We start from the raw sequence: 18098 nt of genomic DNA, 5'->3' as shown, positions 1-18098 counted from the left end.
TTTATATATATATTTCTTCAGACTTTTACAAAGAAGATGCTAAGACTTTCTGGTTTAGAGTTTTTTGCCACTGGAGGGAAAATAATTAAAAACAAAAGAGAAGGAATTCCCATCTTCTACTACCTGGATCATACTTTGAATCACTCTTCAGATTATCATTCTCCTTCCTTTCTACATTGATGTATTTATTTTACCCTCAGCAGTAGAAATAATTAATCATTGCTCTATTGATAATGCCAGGTTGATATTTTGACCCTTTCAGCAATCTCTTTTTGTACAATGCATATTATTAGACTTCCTTTTGTAATTACCACTTAGAAAAACAATCATACTGTATATATGTTTTGTGCACATTAAAATAACTGCGAGACTTTTGGCCGGGCGAGGTGGCTCAAGCCTGTAATCCCAGCACTTTGGGAGGCCAAGAAGGGCGGATCACGAGGTCAGGAGATCGAGACCATCCTGGCTAACATGGTGAAACCCCGTCTCTACTAAAAAATACAAAAAACTAGCCGGGCGAGGTGGCGGGCGCCTTTAGTCCCAGCTACTCGGGAGGCTGAGGCAGGAGAATGGCGTAAGCCCGGGAGGCGGAGCTTGCAGTGAGCTGAGATCCGACCACTGCACTCCAGCCTGGGTGACAGAGCGAGACTCCGTCTCAAAAAAAAAAAAACAAAATAACTGAGAGACTTTTAAACCGATAGTATCATCACGTCAATCCAATGAAACTAAAAAGAAACAGTAAATGTTCTTAATGTAACATTGAGTATATGCATTTTTCTATAAAATTAAGAATATATGTATATTAATAGACTCTGCTTCTGTAATAATGGTATTACTTATAGGGGCATTGTGCACAATGAATGTATGTGAGAGAGAAAGGGAGAAAAGGCAGTAAAAAGACACCTATGATTTCAGCAAAAATATAATCTGCTGCTAGAATCTTGTTGTTATATTCTGTTATTTTGCCTTTGAATAGTGTTTCCAGAATGTTTATACTTTGTACACACTTGCTATATTCTGCATTTAAATGTAATATTATAATATAAGCTTGTTCTCATGATATTCCTGGAAACATAATTTTCATGGCTATTTAACAATCCCATAGAATGTGTGCACATATGGCAGGATGGATAGAAGGTTTCTGTCTCCGTCCCTCGGAATCCCTCCATTCTCACTCATGGTTGGAAAGATGTCATTCATGTGAGCAGAATAATTAATTGAACTTACGTTGTGTGTGGTTAGCAATGCTTTTAAGGGTGAAGTAGGATGTCTTCAGTGCTCCATGATGAAGAATTCCCACTGACACCACTCAAACTAAATGCCAGTGAAATGAGATGGGACTTCCCAGTAGGCATACGAAGTAGAGGGACAAAGCTGGACCCCAAATGAAGAGGGGATAGAATAGTGGAAAAGGAGGAAAAAGAGGAAAAGGGATCTAGGCCAAGGGTCTTCTGAGAATCTAGGAGAAGAAGATGTCTGAAGTACAGGTGACTATGGAGAGTGGAGGAAAATCTGTACTATCCAACAGACTCTGGTATATTTGCAACCATAACCATAACCATCTAAGCTGAGATTCTGTTGAAGATTAACTGAGCTTAAATGTCCTTTTAGTAACTGTGAAATATGAGTGTGGACATGAAAACTTCGATTTAAACAACAGGTTCTTGCTAGAGCATTCCGTGTTTGCATGTTTATAGACTCTGATAGTCCTGAAATCTTGAAATATTCTTGATGTCTGCAGTAGGATGGGGTGGGGGAGAGAAAACCAAAAATCTGACTGAATATAGCCACAGATTGTCACTTTATTAACTCAACTTATATTTTGTTTCTGCTGCCTATTATTTATTTACTTATTTAATTATTTCCATTTCTGCCTCCCCTATAAGCCTGATACCAAAGTGTCCAGCACTTAAACATTGTGTGTGGACAGGCAAACCTCATTTTTTTTGTGTGATTTGTATTACCGTGTTTCACAGATATATCTTTTTTATAAATTGAAGATTTGGAGCAACCCTGCAATGGGCAAGTGTATCAGCACCACTTTCTCCAACAGTATGTTCTCCCTTCACATTTCTCTGTCATGTTCTGGTAAGGCTTGCAATGCTTCAAATGTTTATTATATTGAAATTACATATTACATATATTCATATATATTATATTATTATTGTGGTAATCTGTGATCAGTGATCATTGGTGTTACTGTTATCATTGTTTTGGGGTGCCACAAACTGTGCCCATATAAGACCGCACATTTAATTAATGTGTTGTGTGTGTTCTGACTGCTCATCCATTCCCCCATCTCTCTCCCTTGCCTCAGGCCTCCCTATTCCCTGAAACATAACAATATTAAAAGTAGGCTTGTTAATAACCTAATAACCTTAAATGCCCTCTAAACATTCAAGTGAAAGGAAGGGTTGCATGTTTCTCATTTTAAATCAAAAGCTAGAAATGATTAAGCTGAGTGAGGAAGGCATATCAAAGCCAAGATAGTGAAAAATCTAGGCCTTTTGCATCCATTAGCTGAGTTGTGAATGCCAAAGAAAAGTTCTTCAAGGAAATTAACTGTGCTACTCCTGTGAACACACAAAGAAAAGCAGAACAGCTATACTGCTGCTTTGGAGAAAGTTTTTGTGGTCTAGATGGAAGATCAAACCAACCACATGTCCTTAAGCCAAAGCCAAAGCCTAATCCAGAGCAATGCTCTAACTTCTTTCAGTTCTGTGAAGGTTGACAGAGTTGACAAAACTGCAGAAGAAAAGTTTGAAGCTAGCAGAGATTAGTTCACCAGATTTAAGGAAAGAAGCCCTCTTTATAACATAACAGTGCAAGATGAAGCAGCAAGTACTATTGTGGAAGCTAAAGCAAGTCATTTCGAAGATCTAGCTGAGATAATTAATGAAGATGGCTACACTAAACAACAGATTTTCAATGTAGACAAAACAGCCTTATCTTGAAAACAGATGGCATCTAAGACATTCATGGCTAGAAAGGCAAAGTCAATGCCTGGCGTCAAAGTTTCAAAGGACAAGCTGACTCTCTTGTTAAGGGCAAATGCAGCTATTGGCTTTAAGTTGAAACCGATGCGTATTTACCATTCCAAAGATCCTAAATCCACAAAAATTATGTTAAATCTACTCTGTCTGTGCTCTAAAATCTAAAAAACAAAGGCTGGATGACAGTACATTTGTGTACAGAATGGTTTACTAAACTTACTTATGTATGTACGTATGTATTTATTTATTTTGAGACAGAGTCACCCTCTGTTGCCCAGGCTGGAATGTAGTAGCATGATCTCAGTTCACTTCAATCTCTGCCTGCTGGGTTCAAACGATTCTCCTACTTTAGCCCCCTGAGTAGCCGGGACTACAAGTGTGCACCACCACACTTGGCTAATTTTTGTATTTTTAGTAGAGACGGGCTTTGGCCATGTTGGCCAGGCTGGTCTCCAACTCCTGACCTCAGGTGATCTACCCACCTTGGCATCCCAAAGTGCTGGGATTATAGGAGTGAGCCATCACAACTGACCCTACTGAATGTTTTAAACCCACTACCAAGAGCTACAGCTCAGAAAAATAAATAAATAAATAAATAAATGTCTTTCAAAGTATTACTCCTCATTGACAATGCACCTGGTCACCCAAGAGCTCTAATGGAGATTTACAAGGAAATGAATGTTGCTTTTATGCCTGCTGACATAACATCCCTACTACAGGCCACAGATCAAGAAGTAATTTTGAGTTCCAAGATGTATTATTTAAGAAATACATTTTAAAGGCTATAGCTGCATAGGTAGTGATTCCACTGATGGATCTGTGCAAAAGAAATTGAAAACTTTATGAAAAAAATAATCATTCTAGATGGCATTAAGAACATTTATGATTTATGAGAGGAAGTCACCATACCAAGTAATAGAAGTTTGGAAGAAGTTGATTTTAACCCTCCTGGATGAGTTTGAGGGATTCAAGACTTTAGCGGAGGAAGCAAATGCAGATGTGGTGGAAATATCAGGAGAACTCAAATGAGAAGTGGAACCTCAAGATGTGACAGAATTGCTGCAATCTCATGATACCATTATAATAAAGAGTCGCTTCTAGTGGATGAGCAAAGAAAGTGGGTTCTTGAGATAGAAACTACTTTTGGCAAAGATGCTGTGATCATTATTAAAATGACAACAAAGGATTTAGAATAGTGCACATGCTTAGTTAATAAAGCAGTGAGAGGTTTTGAGAGAATTGACTTCAATTTTGAAAGTTTTATTGTATGTAAAATACTATCAAGAAGCACTGCCTGCCATGGATAAATTTTTCATAAAAGGAAGAGTCAATTGATGTATTGTCTTCACTGTTATCTTATTTTAGGAAATTACAGCCAGGTGTGGTGGATCACGCCTGTAATCCCAGCACTTTGGGAGGCTGAGGGGAGCAGATTACTTAAGGTCAGGAGTTCGAGACAAGCCTAGCCAACTTGATGAAACCCCATCTCTACTAAAAATACAAAGCTGGGCATGGTGGTGGGCACCTGTAATCCCACCTACTCAGGAGGTGAGGCAGGAGAATTGCTTGAGCCTGGGAGACAGAGGTTGCTGTGAGCCGAGATTCCACCACGGCACTCCAGCCTGGGTGACAGAGTAACACTTTGTCTTCCTCCACATCATCCCCCACCCACTCCTCCCAAAAAACAAAAGAAGTTGCCATAGCCAGCCTGGCCTTCAGCAACCCTGATGAGTCAGCAGCCATCAACATCAAGGCAAGACCCTCATTCAGCAAAAAGATTATAGTTCGCCAAAGACTCAGATAATTTTTAGCACTTTTCGGCATTAAAATATCTCAAAATTTAAGTATGCATGTTGGCTTCTTAGACATAATGCTATTGTACATTTTGAATACAGTATAGTGTAAATATAACTTTTTTATCCACTGGGAAACCAAAATATGCATGTGACTTGTCTTCCTGAGATAGTCACTTCACTCTGGTGGTTTGGAATGGAAACTGCAATATCTTTGAGGTATGTCTGCATGTATATGTGTGTATGTATGTATATCTATCTATATATGATGTATGACATGTCGATTTAATTATATCATTGAAACTTTTCCCACACATTGATGGAACAATCAAACAAATATTGGCCAGAAAAATAGTATGAATTTAAAACAAACAAAATATATCCTTTAAAAAAATAAAAAAGGTTTGTGCCATGGTTAAATCCCTGATATACTGAAAATGTCGATTGAAACATCCAGTGCTCAAGAAATGCGGGGAAATGAATAACTTACTCACCATTTGGTCCAAAGTTTTCTCAGCAATCAAGGCAAGAAAATTAAAAGGTTGAGAGGTGGAGATGGGGTTTGTTCTTTAAAGGGAAGTGCTGATCTAAAGGGAGAGCCCATTGGAAATTAATTAGAGCCCAGTTGGAAGTCAAAAATATAGAACCTAAAATGGTCCTGTGCTCCCCCAACCCGTGCCATGCAGATAAAGCCAGAATGCATTTTCTGATACTCCGATCCTGAATTAATCATTCATTCCACCATGCACCATGCACACATGGCAATTCACTTCAAACACCATTTGGAGTGCATATTGCACTTCTTTTAAACTTAGTTGTCTGCTTGCCTGTCTTTCACTCCTGAATTATAAGCTTTTTCAGGAGGTTAGCAAACCTCTCATGTACAGCATAATATGAAAAATGTTCTGTATTTAATTGATAAGCACTTAAGATTAAAATGTGATTTCTTCAAACATGAGATTCTTATGTGAGAAAAATATATAAAATGTTTAAGCTTATTTAATATTATTGTTGATATTACTAGCTTTTTGTGAAAAAGGAAAGCATATGTACCGACATTTGTATATGAGTAAGAAAGTGACTGGGAGGAACAGACAGATCGACAGAAAGAGACAGAGAGCTGGCTCAATATGTCTTAAAGATTTCTTTTTTAAGATAGTCTTTAACTTGACATTAAAATAATTACATTGAGGGAGTTCCCAGATATATTAACTAATTTAATTTAACCAAGCACTAAAGTTTATATGTTTAAAAATATGTGTTATTTAAGATAACAGACATAAGAATAAAAATATAGAAAGTATACGTAATCAACCATTCAAATCAGAACCAACTAAAACATTTTTTTCTAAACCAACCTGTCACAATTTCAGATTTAAGATTTTTGTATTGGGTTCTATTTGGCTCATTGAGGATAAGCAAAAATATTTTCACTTCCAAAAACAAACTGCGTTTGGCATGGTGGCTCACGCCTATAATCCCAGTACATTTGGCAGCTGAGGCGGGAGGATCACATGAGGCCAGAAGTTTGAGACCAGCTTATGGAACATAGTGAGACTCCATCTCTACAACAAATTAAAAAATTAGCCAGGTATGGTGGCACACATCAGCAATCCTAGCTACTTGGGAAGCTGAGGCAGGAGTATTATTTGAGCCCTCGAGTTCAAGGCTGCAGTGAACTATGATCACGCTACCGTACTCCTGTCCGGGCGATGACGGAGCAAGACCTTGTCTCTAAAAATTAAACAATCACAGTGTGAAAACACTCACCTACAAGTCCCCTTCTTCTCTAACCATTAGGGTATCAATTATATTTTAAGTCTGGCCCAGAAATAAACATTTAATAAATATCTACTACTACATGCTGAACATCAAACCATATTTTTAAGTTGCTATTTTATCTTTATGAAAGCAATCTAAGGTAAGTAATATTATCCCAATTGTGTGTAGAATTCAATTACAGTATCAATGATATACTAATTGTTAGAGAGGGAAGGGACTTGTAATTACCATTTGGTCAATTTAACTTGAGTAACTATCACTAATCTATGAAGCCTGATAGTGTTAATGCAATTCCTTTTAATACACTAAGTTTGAAAAAAAAAAAAAAAGATATTTGAAACTAACATTTTACATCATGTCATGGCTTACAAAGCAGTGTTACATATTTCACATAGTAAGAATAACTAAACTTTGACAGGAGAGCAGATTTTAAATGTTCTCCCCACCTCACACAACACAACACACACACAAAACGGGAACTATAGGTGGTGATGGATTTGTGAATTTGACTGTGATAATCAATACATAATGTGTATTATACACCAAATCATCACATTGTACAGCTTGACTTATACAATTTGTCAATTATTAAAATAAAAAAACAAACAACAAAAATAATACAGACATTAATTATGTATTGAGCACTGACTGTCCAGTATAAAACTAATTTGTGGTAGATGATTTCATTTAGTCTTATGTAAATACCATAAGGTTGGCATTTCTATCATTATCTCAATTTAACTAATGGGAAAAATGTATCTTAGAGTATTAACTTGCTAAAGGTTACACAGTAGTGGCAGTAGGATTTGAACAAGGGCAGTCTAATTCTATAACACATGGTTTTCAATACTGCAACAAACTATCTCTTTTAAAATAATGGTTTGAGAAAATTTTAGTCCAGTAATATTTAATAAGTATCCACTATCTAGTGAGTGTTGAGCCGTATTTTTAAGTTGGTATTTTATCTTCATTAAAGCAATGTAAGATAAGTAATCTTATGCCTGTTTTATGTAAAGTTAAAACTCAGAGCTAGGATAACTCATAGGTAAAAACCGGCATATCCTGTCTTTTGACTTTGGATTTCAGAGTTTTTCCACTAGGGCTTACAGTTGAACACAAATGGGTTTCAAAAGTAGGAAAAGAAGCCTCAAGGGTCCAGATACAGAGGACTCTTCCACGTGGGCAAGTCTTAGGGAACCTGAATCTGGAAAACCTACGGTTATTATGGGAGCACTTCAATCCCAGAAGAAAATGATTCAAATGTATTATCTCTGTAGTCAAGTCTTAGCAACTGCACAATAAGTAGGTTGGAAATAATAAGGCATTATTTTGTGTGTGTTTTTTAAAGTGGGCAATGCACAATCATAGAGTCAATTACATAAACTCCATTGAGTGAAGGACAAATGCATGTATCAAAAGTTAAGGGAATAGAGAGTTGGTTGGTGATGCAGAGACTCTCAAAGATTTGTTACCAGGTTTGACTTTGTATCTATAGAGAGGTTGATTTTTAGGCAATGAGTCAGGAATATTTTAGAGGCATGACAGTCATCAAGATTCAATCTTGTTTACATTTGGTTTCAATTGTTCTCTATTTACACTTTCACTTTCTTCTAATAACTTCGACTCTATTCTTTTTGGTGTGATCTAGCTTCCTGGAGTTTGATTGATTTTAGGTGGCCTGTAAGAATTTTTCTGGGCGTATTATCTTTGGCTCTTCTATTCGTGGCTGCATTGGTTAATGCAGTAGACATAAATGGAATTCAGCAAATTTTTCTGGCTCTCAGTAATCTAGGTAAATGGTGGATTGAGTTTTCCACCCCTTTTGAAGTTAGGTGTGAACACATGTGATAGTTAATTTCATGTCAACTTGCAGAGTGTTTTGGATGAAATTAACACTTGAGTGTTAATTTGAGTGAGCAGATTGTCCTCTATACTGTAAGTGGGCATTGTCTAATCAGTGGAAAGCCTGATTAGAACAAAAAGACTGGCCTCCCCAAGCAAGAAGACATTCTCCAGCAGATTACCTTCAGACTACATCTGCACCATGGGCTTTCCTGGATCTCTGCCTGCCGGCCTGTGGATGGGAACTATACCATTGACTTTCCTGGGTCTCAGGCTTGCTGACTCTCACTGCAGATGTGGACTTGTCAGTTTCTATAATCACAAGAACTGATTCCTTACAATAAATCTCTTTCTCTATAGATATACATCCTATTGGTTCTGTTTCTTAGAAGAATGCAGCATGTGACTTGCTTTTGTCATAGAAATGAGCATTAGAGTGATACATCACTCTCAGTGAAAGTTTTAAGGAGGAGGTCAGAATTCACCAGGTGGCCTTTGTACCACAGTGGAATGTAGAAGTCCACGATAAAATAAAATGTCTTTCAGTCTCGATCCCAAAATGGTCACAAGTAATAGAATGTTTATTTTTATCTGCAAAAATTTTACTGAGTTAATAACTGAGAGCAAGGTTTGCTTGTTATTTTGCCTAAACCTAGCCTAAACTAATGCAAGTAGACTAATTCACCCTAATTCTGGCTTTTACAACAGAAACTCTCGTTTCTATCTGGGCTTGCTAACTCTAAACCTGAATGTGTATAGATTTAGAATTAATAGACATATAAAGTATTAATTACTACAAATTATAAAACCTCCAAGCTGAACACTTTTTGTAACTTAATATAACATCATGTTCAGAGTCAGTTCTACCACTTCAATGTTTCACTCTCTTCAAATACCTAATTGTTACCCTCTTACTTTTATGACAAAGAAGAGTGTGCTTCAGACATGTGCCTCACAAAACTCCATATTCTAACATTGTCCATGGAGAAATATATTTTTTCTGAAGTTGACTGCACTTATTGTTTGTGTATTTCAAGGGCAGTATCAAAATCAACCTTTTCAGTCCCATGTAACATTAAATGCAACTTTCAACTTTCCAAATCTGAAGGCTAAAAATTACCTGTACAAATCTTCATGTTTAACAGAATCTGGCACTTAAAAAACATTTTCATGTGCTAAGTGTAAATGATTCAGACATATTCCGATTGAATGTTTGAAGTTGATCATTAAAAAAAAAGACAAGAAAAAGAAAAATGAGGTGATGTGTGTTATGCTTTGCTTCACAAGGAACATTTGGAAATTGTCCTGACCTCTTATATTTATTTAAATTAACGATGGCAACATTCATTGCCATCTGGCCCCCAGGCACAGTGAGCTAATTAAAAAAAATAAAAGAAACTTCAAAATATCATTTAAACCATTTTAAATAATTCAGCCAATGCAAGTGTTGAGAAAGCATCATTTGGATTGGCAGAGCAGAATAGCTAGACTCCAGGGGTCAGCAAATCTGGATTTAGCCAGTGCTGTGTATTGAAAAAATTTAGATCAGGATGTCCCCAGGAGAAAATGTACTTTTCCCCCCTAAAAAAACATGGGATGAGATGGACACTGGGCTGGGCCCATTATTTGGAAGCCTTCCCACTCTTTTATCTCTGAAGCTCAGACTATCAAGTTTGCTAGCAGTGTTGGTGTTTGGTATTTGAGACTCTGCATATTAATCCAATTTGAAATCTTATTCCACATTGAAACACATCCTGACAAAGCATTAACATCCTGTATGCACTGTTCATTCTCTGATAAGTTATTGAACGTTTTCCATTTAGTCTGAAACGACTTGAAGCCCACATGAAAGGTAATACTCAAAGAACAATCCTAATGTCATTTAGTTCTTCGCTCAGTCAACACATATTTTTGGCAGCATAGGAATATTATTTTCCATCATCTGTGCAGAACAGAATCTGGGTTTTTGTTCAGGGTCTGTTAGAATGTGTTTAAAATCCAGTGTGTACCTAGGTTTTGATTCTTGCTCTGAGCCCTAATTATGCATTGTTTGGAATTTAAAGTGGTTGCACTGAAATCTTTTCTGTCACTGACATATTATACCAATAAAGTTCAAAATAAAGTTTGGTTCAGTGGTAGGTAGTTGATTGTTTCATTTTTATGGCAATGTAAATCCAACAGCATTTCATTCAGTTCATTTGGAAGGTATGGTCTGAGAGGAATAATTTAACAATCCATGAAAACAGTCATATACACCAGCATACAAACAAAATGTGACTGAGGGGCTTCAATATACTGAAAATGTTTCTCAAAATAACCATTGGAATAGTACCATTCCCATTGTAACAGATGACAAAACTGAGACTCAAAAATGATACATGACTATTAAGCAGCAAAGCTAGATTTTTAACTTAGGCCCAGGTTGTGTCAAAGCACACGTTCTACTTATTAAATAAACATGTTCCAATAATATTCTCTCATTTTGTATGGAGATGAATAAATTCCTCTTTTGCTGAGATTGCACTAGGTTCTTTACAAAGAAAGCAAAGGATGGTAGGAGGTATTGTTCTTCCAGAATTTTTAAGTATAAATTACAAGGGAGAACATTTAGGAAGCAATTTCTGTATTACTATAAGGATGTTATTTCTCAAACATAAAACCAATTACATATCACTTTGTTTAAACAACTTTGATGCCTCCCTATGTCTACAGGACAAAGTGTAAATTATTTAACAAGACATGAATTGAATCCACGCCCATCTCCCGATCCTCACCTCTAAAATACTAATGTCTTCGTGTCTTAGTTCCAGCTACATTGAACTACTTATTTCTTCTAGAATGTGACTTTTTTCACTTTTCTAAAATTTTACTCATTTCTGATTTTTCTACCTAAAATTTCGTTTCATCCTTTAAAAGGCAAGCACTTGTCTTTGAAGAATTATTTCAAATACTACATTTTCAATAATTCTGTACTTTTCATCCTTCCTGAAACATACGCATGCTTCCAAAACGCATCAATGGCAGCTCTTATGTGTATATGCTTTCTTCCTGGGTAGACAGAAGGTATGTGCCTCAAGGTATGTGGTAGAATAGTAGCCATTCAGTTTTTGGTTAATATGCAAAAAAAACTAAGAAAAAAAAAAAAACAGATAAAGGGTAAGTGAAAATAAAAAACAAAAGCACAAAATTAAAACCATTACAAGAAACCATCCAGATACCTCTTTTTCAAAATCATAATTTGTATTTTAAGTTCTGAGGTACATGTGCAGGATGTGCAGGTTACACAGGTAACATCCAGATGTCTCTTACAGGAGAGCGGTAAGATACCCTTTAGTTCATCTATGTGACAATCCAAAGCAAATACATTCTATAATTACCAAGATTAAGCTAGATGTATTTTTGAGGGGAGTTAATTTTGAACTGGGCATTTATTGAAACGGTAGATACTTATCAACAAAAAAACACACGGGCCTTGTTAACTGCTACATATGCAAAGAAAGAAATTGCAGTAGAAATTCTACAAACACTTTAGTTATTGCTAGACAGGAAAAGCACAGGGTCCAAATACGTACCTCAAATCTAGCCTATATGATTATCTTTCTCTCTCACACACACTTTTTAAAAATAGATTTTGCTAATTATGAACACAAGCTGACCAATATTCTACACATTATAACAAAACTTCGATTGTATTTCTTATAGTTCCTAGGTGGTTTCTTTCCTGTGTCTTATTTATTTATTTAACTTGTTATGGTAATAACTGGAATATTCATCCAGTAGCACTTCTGCTTCAGTAAATTCCCTTGGTTTTTCCCTGGGAAAAATATAATCATACAATTAAAACTCAAAAAATGGTACAATAAGTTCCAGAACAATATACACATTGGACTGAGATAGGATTAGCTCCTTCTGAAAGCTGTGGGGCTTAGTACAAGAGATATTAGAGCGGACCCCTGGAGGTCTGCTTAGTGGAGTCTGTCCAAGAATTGCCACATTGAAAACGAAACATAGAAAATGAAGAAAATGAAAGTGCTGATACCATGGAGGAAGAGTGGAAAAAGAGGAGGGAGGCAAAAGTAACCAGGAGGAAAACAAATTATATTTGTTTTCTGTTCTGTATATTTTCTGTTTCCCCTTCCCGGGACGAAAACCTTGCTCATTCAGGAAATTGGCAAGGATTCTCTGATTTGGAACTACAAAGATAGATCAGGTAGACAAACATATTGAGAAGACTCAAAAAGACAGCCAGTCTGCAGAGATAAAGAATTATTCCAACAACCTCCACCCACCACCTGCCTCCATGCCAGTTTAGAGGCATTCACCGATAGAGATTCGCCTTAAACAAGATAAACTGGAGAAACATGTATCTGTGTGTTGAAGAGGCCCTGGGATGATGGAAATCCTTACGGTTAGTTGAGTGAAGAGGCATGAATACCCCAATGTCAAAACATGATAGTAAGTGAAGACATGCCAGAGGAAGCAAGTGTTGGTGTCCGAATGAAGAGAAAAGAGTTGGCTACTGAGATGGTGGCGGGCCTGCCTTCCTGCCTGCCTGTCTTCTTTCCTTCCTTCCTCCCTCCCTATCTCTTTTTTTTTTTCACGATGTTTTGCTCTTGTTACCCAGGGCTGGAGTGCAGCTGTATGATCTCGGCTCACTGCAACCTCCATCTCCTGGGTTCAAGCGATTCTCCTGCCTCAGCCTCCTGAGTAGCTGAGATTACAGGCATCCGCCACCATCCCTGGCTAATTTTTTGTATTTTTAGTAGAGACAGCATTTCACCATGTTGGCCAGGCTGCTCTCAAACTCATGACCTCAGGTTATCCACCCGCCTTCGCCTCCCAAAATGCTGGGATTACAGGCAGAAGTCACCGTGCCTGGCTGATGGTGACCACTATTTCAGAAGAGGCTGCACTGTATTGTTTTTAGGAAGTCACAGGTCTGGAATCAGACCAAACTAGGCATAAATCTGGTCACTTCTGTATCTTAAAGCAGATGATCTTATCCTGTCTGTATCTATAGCTTCATCTTGGGCCACTTTCCAAAGTTAACCACACTTCGGCCTGCAGGCCTGCTTCCCATCCATTGAGTCATTCCAGCTGACCTTTGTTTTGACCTGAAACCTGAAGCCAGCCTGTCAAGTAGATCCATAATGTGAGTAACAAATCGAAGTCCCTCGTGTAATTATACATTTTATAACAGCTGCTTTAAAAAATTAAATACGAAAGCGTATGGGTCCGTTTTCACACTGCTATAAAGATACTACCTGAGACTGGGTGATCTATAAAGAAAAGAGGTTTAATTGACTCATAGTTCTGTATGGCTGGGGAGGCCTCAGAAAATGTACAATCATCACAGGTGGCAAAGGGGAAGCAAGGCAAGTCTTACATGGTGGCGGGGGCGGGGCGGCGCGAGAGAGCGCGCACGCACAGGGGAAACTGCCATTTATAAAACCAGCAGAACTCCTGAGAACGCCCTCGCTAACAGGAGAACAGCATGGGAAAACTGTCCCCATGATCCCATCATCTCCCACCAGGTTCCTCCTTCGACACGTAGAGATTACAATTTGAGAGAGATTTGCGTAGGGACACAGAGCCAAACCGTATGAGAAGGTTACTTTTAATATGTTTTGTTTAACACTATTTCAAAAACATCAGCATTTTAACCTGTAATCCATATTAAAAGTGAGGTATTGACTAGGTATTATTTTAGTTTCTTTTTATTTCTTCATAAGATTTGGAAATTTGTTGTGTATTTCACACTAACACACACCTGCACTTATGCTAGTCACATTTCATGTCCTGCATCAGACAATGTAGATTCAACCCTTACTTTTTTTACTCTCTTCGGCTACGGTTTGAGGGGTCCCTTCAAAACTCATGTTGCAATTTGGTCCCCAAGGTGGCAGTATTGAGAAGCAGGGCCTTTAAGAGGTGACTGGGTCATGAGGGGTCTGCCTTCATGAAAGGATCAATCCATTCACGGACTAATGGAAGAAAGGGTTATCATGGGAGGGGAACCTGCGGCTTTGTAAGATTTGGAAGAGAGACCTAAGCTAGGATGTTAGCATGCTCAGCTCCTTTGCTGTGTGATGTCCTGTGCTGCCTCAGAACTCTGCAGAGATTCTCCACCAGCAAGAAGGCTCTTACCTGATGCAGCCTCTTGGCCTTGGACTTCTCAGATCCCATAATGATAACAAATAAATTCCTTTTCCTTATAAATTACCCAGTTTCAGGTATTCTGTTATAAGCAATAGGAAACAGACTAAGACATTTTCCCTCTACTTTTGCTTGGACAGCTGTTCTAATCTACTAGAATGGCTTAGAGAAAAGCTACAAATTCAGATCAGATTTTACCTTCGTATGTACTCCATGGTACCTTACATTCCTTGATTATAGTGGTTTCATGCTAATGAATTACTCATGCTGCAATCAGTTTAAAAGCTGTCATCCTCATTAGATTGAAGGCTCCAGGACTACTCCTTTTATAGGTATCCTTATATCTCCAATGCTTACATAATGTCCAATAAGAGGAGGTATTTGACTAGTGTCTGCTGACTAATCATTATTTAGTACCTCGGAGCCTTTATCATCTGTAAAGTGGGGATAAAATAACAACCATACCTCTTAAAGTTATTGTGAGGATTAAATATGTTCACATATGTATATGTGTGTGTGTACTTACAATCATGGCTGGAATATTATAACTGCTATATAGAGTCTAGCTCATGGTAACAGTTGCAGCAGAGCTTCTACGCCTGTGAGGGTTAAGAATGTGCTGGGGAGTGTGTCTGGCACATGATGGTTGACTTTTAAATTATTTTTAGGCTTAGTCTATTTATTATTTCATGTATGTGTTAAATAATATATTACATTAATTAAATCTCTTAGTATTGCTTTGGATAACCTGCTTTGGACATAACATTCTTAAGAGTTCCAAGAAAATAAAGAGGATGCCTCATTTTGGAACAGTCTGCATACCTAATTGCTAGAAATGGCAGAAAAAGGGCATTGATTAGGACTCACATGAGATTGTCTAGTGAGTATGGCTAGGAAGTAAGACCATTTATTTGTAAACCAGAATTTCTAGATTCTAGTCTTTCTACTTCCATTAATATATGATTTTACTTCCATTAATATATGATTTGGTAAGGTATTTAAGTTTCTATATTTTTATTTGCCCAAGGAGAAGTAAGATTAGTGATTCTTCATAGCCTATTTCGGTCAGCCAAGAACATGTGTCCCCATAATTGGTCCTTTTCTTAGTCCCCTTGCAGAGACACAGCCTGTGGCCACCTTATGTACTCTCGTTTCATTTCTCTTACTCCTTTAATCAGAAAGAGATGTGACAATGTTGAGTCTCCTGTGGGCTAAAGTGGACTGGGAAACACTGGGCTATACCATAAAAGGCCTGTCTGGCAAATGCTAATAATCCATATTACATATTCAGTCCATGTAACATAAAAACAGAAATCTACAGAACAAAATAACTGTACATACAACCCAGTGCCCAGATGAGTATTTAAAAGCCTTTTTAAAAGTACCCTAAGGAATCTCCGCACTGCTTTCTCCACAATGGTTTTACTCGTTTACATTCCCACAAGCAGTGTAGAAGTGTTCCCTTTTGACCACATTCACACCGATTTCTATTATTTTTTCTTTTTTTGATTACAGCCATTCTTGAGTAAGGTGGTATCACATTGTGGTTTTGATTTGCATTTCCCTGATCATTAGTGTTGTTGAGCATTTTTTCATGTGTTTGTTAGTCATTTGTGTATCTTCTTTTGAGAATTGTCTATTCATGTCCTTAGCCTACTTTTTGACGGGATTTTTTTTTTTCTAGCTAATTTGTTTGAATTCCTTATAGATTCTGGATATTAGTCCTTTTTGGATGTATAGATTGCAAAGATTTTCTCACACTGTGTGGGTTGTTTACTAAAGCAGGCTATAGCCCTCAAGGGGTGTTACATACAACTCACTATGAAGAACTTAGTAATGGCAATAATTTTTTGTTCTGAACAGACATCTGATATACTTACTGCTTTCTACAATAAAAAGATGGTTGCATGGTGGAATTTTCCTGAGGTTCAGTGTGGTAAGAATGGTGAACAGAGATGTAGAGAGCCTACAGGTTGCAGGTAGGTGTGGCAATTCTTCTAAATTGTAGCTCAAATTACAACCAAGAAAAACCTAATGGTTTCATCAAGGAAGTCAAGACAAAATGGGATTTCAGAGCAAGGAAGGCAAGAAACTAGAGACACATGGAGGAGAAGAAAGGAAAGCAAGTAGGCGTTAGAGAATGGTTGTTGTCCACATTTGGTATGAGATGGCTTTGTATGTGTGTGTCTCAAAGAAAAGAGACAAGGCAGATTAATCATGCATTATTCAAGGGTAAGGAATGAGATGCAGTCAGATGTGAGTTAGGCTGAATTCCAAAGCCACTATTTAATAGTTGTGTGACCTTTGTTTACTTACTCAAGCTAGTAAGCTTACACATTCTTACCTGTAAAGTAGGGGAAAATACCTATATTAAATATTTGTATTTGTTCATTTGGTTTTGCTTTGCTTTTTATCTTTGGATCATTAAATGGTACAGAATAGATATAAACAATAGTACCTTTGTGCCCCCTTCTTTCATTCATGTGAATGTTATTGTGCTTGTACAATTCTGCATTTAGTTTGACCAATCTTCTGTAGATTTCACACGGCACACTTAGGAATACAAGCCAGATTAAAGAGAAAAATGTGTCAAAATTGCAATGATGTGTGCTTGTGCGTGTGTGTGCTAGGAAAATTAAAGGTGCTGATTAAAACTTCCCATTTCTTGAATAATTTATCGATCAATTTTCTAGACTTTTAGATACCCTTAAAATATTTTCACTCTTAGAAATTTGTTTGTGCATACAAATGACTCTTCAGGGCCACATAGAAGAAGAAACAATTTCTGCTGCCAAATGTACCGATTTTTTGTGTGGAAAAAGATCACATTTTAATATGCCTGAAGTTATAAGATCACAAGTGCTGGGGATGCATATGATTGACATGAAACTCACTGAACAAGTAAAGGCATTGCTAAGTAATCTAGTCTTCAACAATTAAAGTTGAGCACTGCTGGCATACTGGCTAGATTGAATAAATCTTGGATACAGCATACATTGACCAGATCCTTGCCACCTATAGATATTAACTAACCTTTCATTTAGTTTTAGGCAGCTCTGAATTTTCTGAGTGTGGACATTGTTATTCATGATAAACATGTATAATATTATGTAGTATATGGAAAAAGAATGGGGAAAGAAATACTTATTTTTTAAATTGCAGCTGATTAACTCTCTCTGGAAAGCTGTGTATGGTCTCTGAACCCACATTTATCTGAAGTTTTAATCTCTGACATCCCTACATCATAAAAGAGTTGTGAGTTATCATATGAAAATAAAAATATACCATATTATATAATGAATGGTGAGATTATAAAGAGGTGTTATCCTTAATCCAATTTTACAAGGATGTATTGTTTCAAATCACCCATGTCATTAATTGTGGAAACTTGTTCATTCATTTAGCATATACCTGTTGAGCCCCTATTTTAAGTGGAGCAGGCACACCAAATTTTATTTATTTATTTATTTATTTTTATTATACTTCAAGTTCTAGGGTACATGTGCATAACGTGCAGGTTTGTTACATATGT

This window comes from Rhinopithecus bieti, unplaced genomic scaffold, assembly GCF_001698545.2.
Source record: "Rhinopithecus bieti isolate Rb0 unplaced genomic scaffold, ASM169854v2 scaffold_18285, whole genome shotgun sequence".
Lineage (NCBI taxonomy): Eukaryota > Metazoa > Chordata > Mammalia > Primates > Cercopithecidae > Rhinopithecus > Rhinopithecus bieti.
This window is presented reverse-complemented; position numbering follows the sequence as displayed.